A 13,146-nucleotide genomic window follows, 5' to 3' on the forward strand; every position below is an offset into this window, starting at 1 on the left:
TTCGTTTCTGCTGCATACACACAGACGAACATTCCTCTTTCGCAGCTCACGTCAAATGAGCACTATGTAACACAAGGCGATCTCTGTTATCAACTTTTTGGTGCAGATGGAAGACCATCCTTTTGTGCGACAAATGAAAATATTTTCACCATTCTTTTTGGTGTGGCTTTCGCTTAGTGGCAGGGTTGCCACATTCACCGATTTCGTTAAAGGTTTGGAAAAGCTATTGGGTTGGTAGATTATTATTTTGAAGAATATTTGAATATTAGGGTGTCTTAAAATGACACCATGTTAAAAAAGTCATCGGGCTCACTTCTTAGAAGAAAGGTTTGGGTATCAGGACCACTTTCTTTTTCGGAGTGAATTTGCTAAAACGCTCTCTACTGGTGGCGAATCTTGATTTTTCCGATTTTGGGTAAAATTTCAAATTCATGCCTGTTGAAGTGCTCTTTCACTGTCTCACATTTTTTTAGCATTTTTTATTTTTCTGGAGATCCAAATGAAGAAGTTTGGTTAGTTAGTTTGTACAAATTTTGGATTATAAGAGCGGCAGACCCATTAAAACTTAGTAAAAATTGAAATTTTTTATGTTTTTCTTTAGTTTTTCTTCAAAACTGGGTTTCTACAAAATTTTAAAAGTAAAGAGAACACTTCAAATAGTTGAGCCGAATATAGGGGCGTATTTTTGTTGAAGAAAGTGTATAGCTATGGCAAAAGGGGTGTGAGTTATTTAAGTTTTTGTTATATAACCTTCGACATTTTTAGCAATTCATAAAAATAATAGTGATTCAAAAAAAACAATAGAAATGTGCTTAGACCACATAGGGACCGTCCATAAATGACGTAGCATTTTTTGAACGATTTTTAACATCACCCTCCCCATCGTAGCATTTCGTCACAAACCTCTAAGTACCCGCCCTGGTAATTACGTAGCTTGACAGTAACTGTCCCCCCCCCCTTGTCACCGTAAAAATTAAAAATAAAAATAAAAAAAGCAATGTTAGTTTTTCCCCTTTAAAAAGCTACGTAGCATGCACATGACCCCCTGTCATCACACATCATCACAAAATACAAAACTCCCCCCTCCCCCATATAATGCTACGTCATTTATGGATGATCCCATATTGTTTTTCGCAAAGTAGATGAAAAATGGTACGTCTTTAGTACGTCAGGATCGGGTTTAATGTGAGTTTGATGATTTTTTTGTACCATCAATTATAAAAATAATGATAACTTTGCTAATGATGCCCAGTCTCAAATTAATTTATGAAGAGTTAAAGCTCCATTATTACTTCTTATTCACCAAAATTATTGTGTTAGAAGATGCACTGTATTCTGTTGCAAAACATTTTCGAAAATACGAAGCCTTCAAAATTGACTATTTCTGAATTTCTAAATCGCAAAGATCAGATTTTTACATTTGCCCTACTCTTCTGCATTTTTCTTCACTCTATGATACCTAACATGGAAATGAGACTTTATTTACAAAATCTTAATACGCCAATCAATTCGGCATTCAAATACACCCAGGATTTTTTTACGCGGGGGATACGTACCGCGTAAAAACCGCGTTAATTGGACAATCCGCGTAAAAAACCGCGTTAATTGGAAAATCCGCGCAAAAAAACCGCGTTAATTGGAAAATCCGCGTTAAAAAACCTCGTTGATTCGAAAATCCGCGTAAAAAAACTCAGCAAAAGACTAAGAATATTTTTGGAAGTTTTTTTGCGCGGATTTCGCAATTAACACGGTTTTTGAAAAAAATATTCTAAGTCCTTTTGAATGCCAAAGGTTTTCGGAAAGATGGAAGAGACGGGTCTGGAAGACTCCTTATGGCCAAACGCCAACAATATGGGTATTTTCGGAATGGTCTTGACGAGTAGTTGCCAGAAATAAAGAAATCTGCAACTTCCCCGCAAGGTTTTCCATGAAAATTGATTTTTGGTGCCATTTTCAAATCCCAAATGGCGACTTCCGGCTTAGCGAGATTCTCTACAACTCAATCAACATGAGTATTTTCGGAATGATTTTGACGAGTAGCAGACAAATGGTTGGCGTCATTTTAAAATTGTAGATGGCGACTTCTGGTTTACCGAAATTCCCGCATGGAAAATCTGGGCAATCATCTAAATAACCCTCAAATATAACATCTAATCATAAACCAGCAAAATGCAAAATATTTTTATGTGTTCATCCAGGAAAGTGCGGTGAGAATGGAAGAGAGAGAAGAAAGAGACCTATGTGGTGTGAGTTGGGGGTTTGAATTTATTCAAATTAAACATATTGCTTAAATTTAAGTAAATTCAGCTGTTTAATTAAAACTATTTGTACTAAAACTTCAACTTCCAAAAATACCAATATTGATTGGGTTATAGCGATATTCGCGAAAGCGGAAATCGCAATCTTGGATTTAAAAATGGCGCCAAAAATCAATTTTTGGAACCTATTCGTTAAATTCATTCCAAAAACACTCATATTGACTGAGTTATAGTGAATGTGGCTAACTCGGAAGTCGCCATCTTTGAATTCAAAATGGCGTCAAACATCGATCTTTGTCTACTACTCGTCAAGACCATTCCAAAAATACCCATATTGTTGGGGTGCGGGCCATAAAGAATCTTCCAGACTCGTCTTTTCCATCTTTCCGAAAATCTTCTGAGTCTTTTGCATTCAAAAGGACTATTTTTTTGCAAAACCTGTGGTAATTGCGAAATCCGCGCAAAATAAAAGCTGCCAAAATTTTTCTAAGTTCTTTCCATTAAAAAGGACTTTTTTTCAGAAAGAAGTCTAAGTCTTTTGCATTCAAGAGGACTTGGAATATTTTGTAAAAACCGCGGTTATTGGAAAATCCGCGTAAAAAACCGTGTTAATTGGAAAATCCGCGTAAAAAAAACCTCGTAAAAAAACCCGAGCAAAAAAAAACCGCGTAAAAAACCTGGGTGTATATGCCATAATTTGCAGCTAACTCAACGTATTTGTTTAATTTTCGTAATTTTCAACCCCTCTAGGTGGTTATTAATATACTAAATATTTTTAAAAAATCGTCAAATGCTCATAAAAACCGATTCTGGTTTACTAGAGACAAGCGAAAATCGCCGTTTTTATCACTTTCCTCCTTTTTTCCGAAAAACAAAATGCGGACTAAGCACACTGAAATTGTTTTATTTTCTAGAATAGTGTTATTTTTGATGAATAGCATGAAATGTCAAAAGGTCATCTAACAAAAACTTAAATAACTCATACCACATTAGCCGTAGCTATACACTTTCTTCAGTAAAAATACGCCCCTATATTTGACTCAACTATTTGAAGTGTATCCTATATTTTTTAAAATTTTGTAGATACCCAGTTTTTAAGAAAAACTAGTGAAAAACACAAAAAATTACAGTTTTTATCAAGTTTCAATTGCTCTGCCACTCTTGTAATCAACAATTTGTACAAACTAACCAAACTTTTCCATTTGGATCTCCAGAAAAATAAAAAAAATTCTGAAAAAAATCTAAGACAGTTCAGGAGCACTTCAACAAGCATGAATTTTAAATTTTACCCAAAATCGGCCCATTTTTCAAAAAATCAAAATTCGCCACCAGTAGGAAGCGTATTAGCAAATTAACTCTGAAGAAGAAAGTGGTCCTGATACCCTAACCTTTCATTTAAGAAGTGATCCTGATGACTTTTTTTTAACATGATGTTATTTTGGGACACCCTATTGCATATATTATGATTCACTGGTAAAAGTACAGAATTAACAAGCACAAAATTAATACAAGTTAATAAAAGGAATTTTCTAATTGAATTATTTTCCATTATATATTCGTCCTAATTAGGACGGTTTACTAATCGCTATGTTTTGGGATACGGGACGAGAATCCTATGGAACGATTTGAGCCTTGCCTGCACGGCTGATAAGCACGGTATAAACCAGCAATTCGCCATCTCGCTTCTGCTCCGCTATCGTCGTTTGAAGATGCGAACAAAATCCTTCCAGCGCATACAGACAAACGTTCCCCTTTCGTAGCTCGTGGGTCAAATGAAAGATCTAACAGCTATCCTACAAGCAACAATAGCGACAATCTAACTAGTTCTGCCAGAAGAGCCAGTGGCTGTTCGGCCATCTATGGGAGCTGTCCATAAATGTCAGCTTCTTTCTCCGAACAGCCTAGATAAGCCGTGTAGTGTCGGTAGTGGTTGTTTCAACCGGCTAAGAATTACACTACGGACTACCTGTTCCGGTGGTAACACCAAACAGGGAACCCCAATTCCATAGTGTCATGCGACCCGTGCTATGGGTAAAATTGTTGAGGGGGTTTAAAATATTCTCAATGGCGAACGGAGCCTGGGAAGAGCCGGGCGAACTCCCCAGTAACTGGCTGTGGTCCACCAGGAGGTTGATAACTCTATTATCTTTCTCCGGACAAAACCAGCCTAGAGGCCGCGGGGCATCCGGTGGGTTTGAAGTATGTCAGTTATGGAAATAACAGTCAAATTCATTCGCAAAGGTGGCCGCGTCACTTATGAGGAGGCAAAGAGCTTAAGATCGATCAGTCTGACCTCCTTCCTTCTCAAATCAGTGGAACGTTTAATCGACTACTACATTCGGGATGGTAGCTTGGGCGAGCACCCGCTGCATGCAATGCAACATGCATATCAGCGGGGGAAGTCTATTACCACCCTGTTACACAATGTTGTCTACAACGTTGATAAAGCTTTTTCACAAAAGCAATCAAGTTTAGGAGTTTTTCTCGATATTGAAGGTGCTTTTGACAACGTGTCTTTCGAATCCATTTTGGAAATAGCACGAGATCATGGAGTACCTTCATATATCACGAACTGGATACACGCAACGCTTAGCAACCGACATCTGTGCTCATCGTTAAGACAAGTAGAGATGAGGAAATTGAGTGTCTGCGGATGTCCTCAAGGTGGTGTAACTAGCCACACAAGACTGTGGCCCCAAATGGTTACTTGGGATGAATATACACTTGCTCCCAGTGACCTTACACCCACATGTAGTTTTCCTTTTAAAACTTTCAATGTGAGAATTCCTCTTCGTGAGGAATGGCGGTCTGGCTGGATGGAGCGACAACTTGAATAATACGTAGTTTGTTATACGGACGGTTCTTTGTTGGGGAGCCGAGCCGGTGCTGGTGTCTATTGTCATGGGATGAGATTAAACCAATCTTATTCGCTTGGTAGATACTGTACCGTATTCCAAGCAGAAATCTTTGCGATTCTGTGTGGCGTACAATCCGCACTTCAACAGGGAATTTGCGGTAAAAGAATCTATTTTTGCTCTGACAGTCAGGCTGCCCTGAAAGCACTTAGTTCGGCAGATTCGAGATCGAAATTAGTAATCGCATGTCGAACTCAAATCGAAGAACTTAGCCTTTCAAATGCTATCTACCTTCTATGGGTACCCGGTCATAAAGCACAAGATTCGCTCTTGGGCTGCATTCGAACATGCCAAACATTGGCGTAGCTTGCAAACTTGCGTTCAAACAAAGGCTTTTCTGCCGGATGTGAGTCCGAAAATGTCAAGAAATTTGTTGCATTTTTCCAAGCACAACTGCAGTATTCTGGTCAGGGCACTGACTGGACATTGCAAACTCAATTATCACATGGCTACTATTCAGCGCGCTGAGTATTATTCATGTGATTTTTGTGAATCCGATTACGGAACATCATATCATTTGATATGCAATTGCCCTGTATTAATGCAATTGCGCATCCGGTTTTTTGGTTCTCCATACATAGATGAACCTATGTACAGAGAGCTGAAATTTAAAGATATGCTTTTGTTCCTAACCCAGTGTGGTAAAGAGCTATAGTTTTTTTAGCCGTATTTGAATGACAATATCTCTTCGGGGGTGTTGTCGTTCTGTTATCTCAATATCCCCTCGGGGGTGTTGATATATCCGCTCACTGTTTGGGTAGAGGTTCTAAATCCCTCCGGGGGTTGGAAGTTTTATTCCTGCTGTTGTAACACCTGCAGATCGTTCAGCATCACTCCGGGGGTGCAGAATGCTCTGTTTTAATTGTTCTGTGTCGTTGTTTTCCTTACCCCTAACCTTACCACTTCCCCAATCCTTCCCATCAGGAAAATGATGAAAAGACGATTCTTGGCAAGGCACAAATCTCCGATCAATATGGGGAACGTGCCATTTGAGCCAGACGCTACTGATTCCTGATTCCTGACACAGACAAACGTTCCCCTTTCGTAGCTCGTGGGTCAAATGAAAGATCTAACAGCTATCCTACAAGCAACAATAGCGACAATCTAACTAGTTCTGCCAGAAGAGCAGGCATGACAATGAAGGAATTCGGTCAAAAACATTCCTTTTATATCAAGCGATGAAATGTGTACGACGCCTATGAATGTCGAGATGAGGTGCGTGTTAGGGAATGTCTTGCGCAAATTTGTGAAAATTGTATATGTTTTCCATATTATTTGCATATTTACAGATTTTTCAATTGTGTGCTAATAAAATTTGATAACAATTTTTTACTGGCAATTTTTAGAGTCAATTGGTGTTCGAATCATGAAAATCCATCAATAATTAACAAAACGTAAGCGAAAACTTTGCTTTTTTACATTTTCCCAATGTTTTAACAATTGTACGGATTTTTCAATATAGTTCAGTTGAAATACCAATTTATAGTGGCAACCAATTTTTAAGTTGGACTTCTCTGAATCAATTATTATTTAAATGAACAAATCCATCAACAGTTTACAGCACTACAGTCCTTTAAAATTATGCCACATTTTCGTGACGCAGTTTAAAATCGGATTTTAGTTTTACACCTAGCCCCAGCCCCATATAGTAGAGTAAAGCATTTTCAAAGCTAAAAAATCTGAATTAGTATTTGCGTTTCGACTTCGTCACATCAGAATCCGACACTAACTTAGTTGACGAACTTAAGAAGTGTCAAAGAGAAGGATTTGTCGAATTCGTAAAATCTTTTACAATAGTCGAAAACCATCAGTTCTGGTAGAAGCGTACTGTTGTAACTGGTAAATTTAACAAATATGATGAAGACCCGTTTTTATCAGCCTCTTTTTTTAATTCAAATCGTTTATTTGATAAGGCACGTTGCGTTAGCTTAAAGGTGCCAATTTTGTTTTGTTTTACATTTTAAATTGCTTAAAACTAGGGGATTACATATTGATTTTTTTTAAAATGAAACTAATGTGATTTTATAGCTATCTTATATATCTACACAAGGGGATAATATTATTTTCCTAAGATTAGGGGGGTCATTTAGTTTTTGTGGCAATATAGTTTGACATTGTTATCAGTGAGATTATTGGAGCAAATAATGTTTAACTAAGGGGGACAATTTTTTACGACTATCTTAAAAGTAGGAATAACTAGAGGGCATGATTGAATTTTGTAAACATTCGTAATTATAGTTATTTTTGTGGGTAGTAGAGTTGGGCATTTTCAACGAGATTATATAATATAATAGTTAAAACTAGAAGAGACAAGAAGAGCTAAATGCTTCGTGATGATATTGGGGGGGGGGGGGTAGGGGTGTTACTTCTGGGTATAAGAGTCAGGGGAGGGAGGGTAGACAAAGATGGCAGGGAGAGAAAATTATTTCAGTTTCAGGCATCGTGAGATCACCGGATGGATTACAAACTCGGGTGGCATTCATCAGGGGAATCATGTACTGGGACGCCGGGTGGTCCTCCTCAAGATGGCAGGGGTTTTTCCAGACGATTTCGTAGTACGGCTCAGATGTGGATCGGCTCAGATGTGGATTTCGAGTTAAGCGTGTTATGTTCGTGCCGTAGGTCCCGTGTTTGTTGGCTCATTCGATACAGATGCTTTGATACAGGTGGAAGAGGGTTCTGAGAATGATAAGGAAAATAAGAAGGGGCAGTTAGACTTGTATATTGATGGTTTTCACAAAGGTGTATATAAGCGACATATAGAGGATATCGCGGCTTGCCAGTACATCTCGAACCGGGACGTCGGTTGGTCTTCCTCGGGCCCGGAGGGTATCCATTAGCTGAGACCTGGCGGAACTGTACTCGGTGCACGCCCAGACAATGTGCTCGATGTCGTGATAGCCGTCGCCACAAGCGCAGATACCACTATCCACGAGCCCAATACGCCGGAGATGTGCATCCAGCGTGTAATGGTTTGCCATGAGTCGGGACATCACACGAATGAAGTCACGACCCACATCCATCCCCTTGAACCAAGGTTTCGTCGATACCTTAGGGATTATCGAATGTAGCCACCTTCCCAGCTCCCCACTACTCCTCGAAGTTTGCCAACTTTCGAGGGTTCTCTGATGAGAAATACTGAAAAATTAGCTGAAGCAAATCGGTCTTTCGTAAACGTCTCCTTCTTAGGCACCCACCTTAGCTAAGGAGTCTGCCTTCTCATTGCCCGGAATGGAGCAATGAGAAGGGACCCATACCAAGGTAATCTGGAAAGAGTTGTCAGATAAAGCACTCAGTAGCTCCCGTATTTTCCCCAAAAAATACGAGGAGTGCTTTCCATGTTTCATCGAGCGAATAGCGTCAATGGAACTGAGGCTATCCGAAACGATGAAGTAATGGCCTGCGGGTAATGTTTCAATGACTCCAAGGGTATACTGAATGGCAGCTAGTTCTGCGGCGTAAACTGAAGCAGGGTCACTGAGTTTGTAGGAGGCGGTGAAATTTTGATTGAAAATACCGAAGCCAGTGGACCCTTCGAGGTTTGATCCGTCAGTATAAAACATCTTAGAACAGTCGACTTCTCGGAATTTATTATAAAAAATTAAACGACATCGAGCACATTGTCTGGGCGTGCACCGAGTACAGTTCCGCCAGGTCTCAGCTAATGGATACCCTCCGGGCCCGAGGAAGACCAACCGATGTCCCGGTTCGAGATGTACTGGCAAGCCGCGATATCCTCTATATGTCGCTTATATACACCTTTGTGAAAACCATCAATATACAAGTCTAACTGCCCCTTCTTATTTTCCTTATCATTCTCAGAACCCTCTTGTGGGCGTATGTGGTCCGGAATTCCACTAATCTCGTCTTTCATGGATGTGTCGAAGAAAACAGTAGATTCAGAAGTATTTATGAAATGCACACGGTTGGGATTGTAAGAAGAAGGGTTAATATTCTGCGCCATGTAGTCAAAGTACAGGGGCATGAAACGGATCTGAGAATTAAGCTCAACAAGCCTTTCGAAATTTTCAATCACGATCGGGTTCAAGATATCGCATCGAATGAGCAATCGATATGAGAGTTCCCAAAATCGATTTTTCAACGGGAGAACGCCCGACAGCACTTCGAGACTCATCGTATGGGTCGACTGCATGCACCCTAAGGCGATACGCAAACAACGATACTGAATTCTTTCGAGTTTGATGAAATGTATGTTCGCGGCGGAGCGAAAGCAGAAGCATCCGTATTCCATTACCGACAGTATCGTTGTTTGATACAACCTAATTAGGTCTCCTGGGTGGGCACCCCACCATGTTCCGGTTATTGTACGAAGGAAGTTGATCCTTTGCTGGCATTTCTGTTTCAGATACCGAATATGGCATCCCCAATACCTTTCGAGTCGAACCAGACCCCTAGATATTTTACTGTGAAGACCTGAGCGATAGTTTGACCCATTAATAGAAGCTGTAGTTGTGCTGGTTCACGCTTCCTTGAAAATACAACTAGCTCAGTTTTCTTCGTGGAGAATTCGATACCCAGCTTAATAGCCCAAGCAGACAAATTGTCCAAGGTATTCTGTAATGGTCCTTGTAGATCGACAGCTTTGGGTCCCGTAACAGACACCACGCCATCGTCTGCAAGTTGCCTTAACGTGCAGGAATTGTCAAGATATTCATCAATGTCGTTGACGTAGAAATTGTATAACAAGGGGCTTAGACATGAGCCCTGGGGAAGGCCCATGTAGCTAAATCGTGATGTCGATAAGTCACCATGCGAAAAATGCATGTGCTTTTCCGACAACAAGTTTAGTAAAAAGTTGTTTAAAGTCGCTGAAAGACCATGCTGGTGCAGCTTCTCTAAAAGAATGTTGATCGAAACTGAATCCAACGTCCCCTTAATATCTAGGAACACTGATGCCATCTGCTCTTTGCTAGCATAGGCCATTTGAATTTCGGTTGAGAGCAACGCAAAACAATCGTTCGTCTCTTTGCCTTTGCGAAAGCCAAATTGTGTATCTGACAGCAAGCCATTTTGTTTCGACCCAATTGTCGAGGCGGAATAGGATCATTTTCTCAAACAACTTCCGGATACAGGACAGTATTGCAATCGGTCAATACGAATTGTGGTGTGAGGCTGGTTTTCTGGTTTTTGGATGGCGATGACCTTTACTAGTCTCCAATCGTATGGGACAATGTTAGCCTCAAGAAACTTATTAAAAAAGTTCAACAAGTCTCTTTTGGTAGAGTCTGGCAGATTCTTCAACAAGTTGAATTTGATTCTGTCTGGCCCTGGAGCTTTATTGTTACTTTATTGTTTATTGTTACACGACAAGAGAGCAAGTGGTGTTTCGTTCGCGCTATCGTGAGGGGACGCGGCGCGGTAAATCTTCTGTGCCTTCTTTGCGAAATCGAATATCCAACGGTTTGAATATTCTGCACTCTCGTTGGTACTGTTTCGGTTTCGCAAACGCCGGGCCGTGCCCCAAAGAGTGCTCATCGATGTTTCTCTCGTTAGTCCGTCAACGAACCGGCGCCAGTAACTTCGTCTCTTGGCTTTCATCAAACTCTTCATTCGCGTTTCTAACGTCGCATATTGTCGATAGCTAGCGGGTAACCCGTCGTCCAGGAAGGTCTTATACGCAGCGGTCTTCTCGGCGTACACGTCTGAGCACTCTTTGTCCCACCACGGATTAGGAGAGTGTTTTTGTATGTTCGCGCCGGGTACTGGCTTAGTCTGAGCTTGATTCGCGCCGTCGAGAATCAATCCAGCCAAAAAGCTGTACTCTTTCTCCGGAGGAAGTTCTTGGGTAGATTCGATGTTGTCGAATATCGCGGTAGCATAGCTCTTCCAATCCAACTGTTATAGATTGAGACTACGATCGGCAGATGGTCGCTGCCGTGGGGATCAGGAATTACCTTCCACGTGCAATTTAACTGCAGCGATGTTGAGCAAAGGGACAAGTCTAAGGCGCTCGAGCGTGCTGGAGGAGCAGGAATCCGTGTCATTTCACCCGTGTTTAAAATTGTCAAATTGAAGTTATCGCAAAGATCGTGAATTTAGGAAGACCGCTTATCATCATAGAGGCAACCCCATGCTGTACCGTGAGAGTCAAATTCTCCTAAAACTAGTCGCGGTGCTGGCAGGGATTCTAAGATGTCTTGTAGCCGTCGGTGCCCAACCGCGGTGTTGGGGGGAATATATATGGAAGCTATGCAAAGGCCTTTGCCTTTCGTTGTTACTTGACAAGCGACAACTTCAATACCTGTTATCGAAGGAAGGTTAATTCTGTAGAAGGAATAGCATTTTTTGATCCCCAAAAGCACTCCTCCATAGGGGGTGTCTCGATCCAGGCGAATAATATTAAAGTCGTGGAAGTTGAGATCTATGTCGGAAGTTAACCAAGTTTCACATAATGCAAATTCATCGCAACTCAAATTATTTATTAAAATTTTGAAGGAATCGATTTTCGGGATGATACTTCTGCAATTCCACTGTAGAACAGTGATCAAATCCGTGACCTCGTTCGATGAGCTAGCCATCGAAGGATACAATCGCTGAGAGGAGGGGCCATTTAGCAGTCAAAAAAGCTGCTTCAAAAATGTTCTCACTGTAGAGAGAAAAGCAAACATAAGACTTTTAATAGGATCAGTAATATTGAAAGTTTTTATTATCCAGTCCACTATGTCCGAGAGTTTTATAATTCCAGTGCTGTGATTACTCTCGAACTGAAACAAATGAACACTTGGGATTTTTGATGTTCCTGGAAGTGCTGGGAAATCCTTCTCTGAGCTTAATTCTCCGAGACCAGGAGCTAATTGCTTCGGTTTGGTTGCAACACTTCCAATAGATGTCATTTTCGGAGCCCCGTCAAGGGACCCTTCTGGCCTTTACAAGGAACTTTAGGAGAAGAAATGTTCCTCCTCTTCCTATAATTTCTAGGCAACCTAGTAGATGTTCCCTCTTGTGGGTTACCAGCCTCGCCCTCGTCAGGAGGCAAGTGAGTATAGATGTTTGTTGAGGATGGTGGCGTAGCATTCTTTAGTATTTCTGCGAAAGAATGTTTGGATCGTCCCGCAAGGGAACGTTTCAGTTTATCCCCGCGTAGTTTGTACGCGGGAAATGCCGAGATATCATGCAGACTCTCCACACAGTAAGGATACTTTTGGGCTTGCTTACTGCACGAATCATCTAGATGATTCTCCCCGCATTTTCCACAGCGGGCCTTATTGCTACAATGGGTGGCTGTGTGACCCAATTGTTTACACTTTGTGCAATTCATGACCCGCGGTACAAACAGACGCACAGACAGACGAACCTTGTGCAAGAGGACGAAATTTGGCAAAGCGGTACCAGCGTAGGTCACACGATAAGAGTTTGATTGGGGGTACGAACCGATACCGATCACTTTCCACTATATATATATATATATATATATATATATATATATATATATATATATATATATATATATATATATATATATATATATATATATATATATATATATATATATATATATATATATATATATATATATATATATATATATATATATATATATATATATATATATATATATATATATATATATATATATTTTCTTCTTTTGCCCGATATTTCGCTTCAATAGAATAATATTGGAAATATTTTACAAATAAAATATTGCAAAAGAAGCAACACTTTTGCTTAAAGTTTTAGATACAAAAATACCTTTACCTTTAATGTTAATTTTCATATATTAATATTCGGCAAATATCTCAAAAATTAGAACAAAAATTTACACAACGTCGAATTTCATGAATTATATAGATGTGTTTACAAACCCCAATACTTTAAATCGCAAACTAATCAACCTCTGAATTCTCAATAAAGTAGTATTCTTTTGCTAAGATCTTATTTTTAGGTATTGGAAAAGGTTAAACGAAAAAGAATAAAACATGTCATATTTTGACAATATCATCAAACTAAAAAGC

Source organism: Topomyia yanbarensis, chromosome 2 (assembly GCF_030247195.1).
Source record: "Topomyia yanbarensis strain Yona2022 chromosome 2, ASM3024719v1, whole genome shotgun sequence".
In the NCBI taxonomy this organism is placed as follows: domain Eukaryota; kingdom Metazoa; phylum Arthropoda; class Insecta; order Diptera; family Culicidae; genus Topomyia; species Topomyia yanbarensis.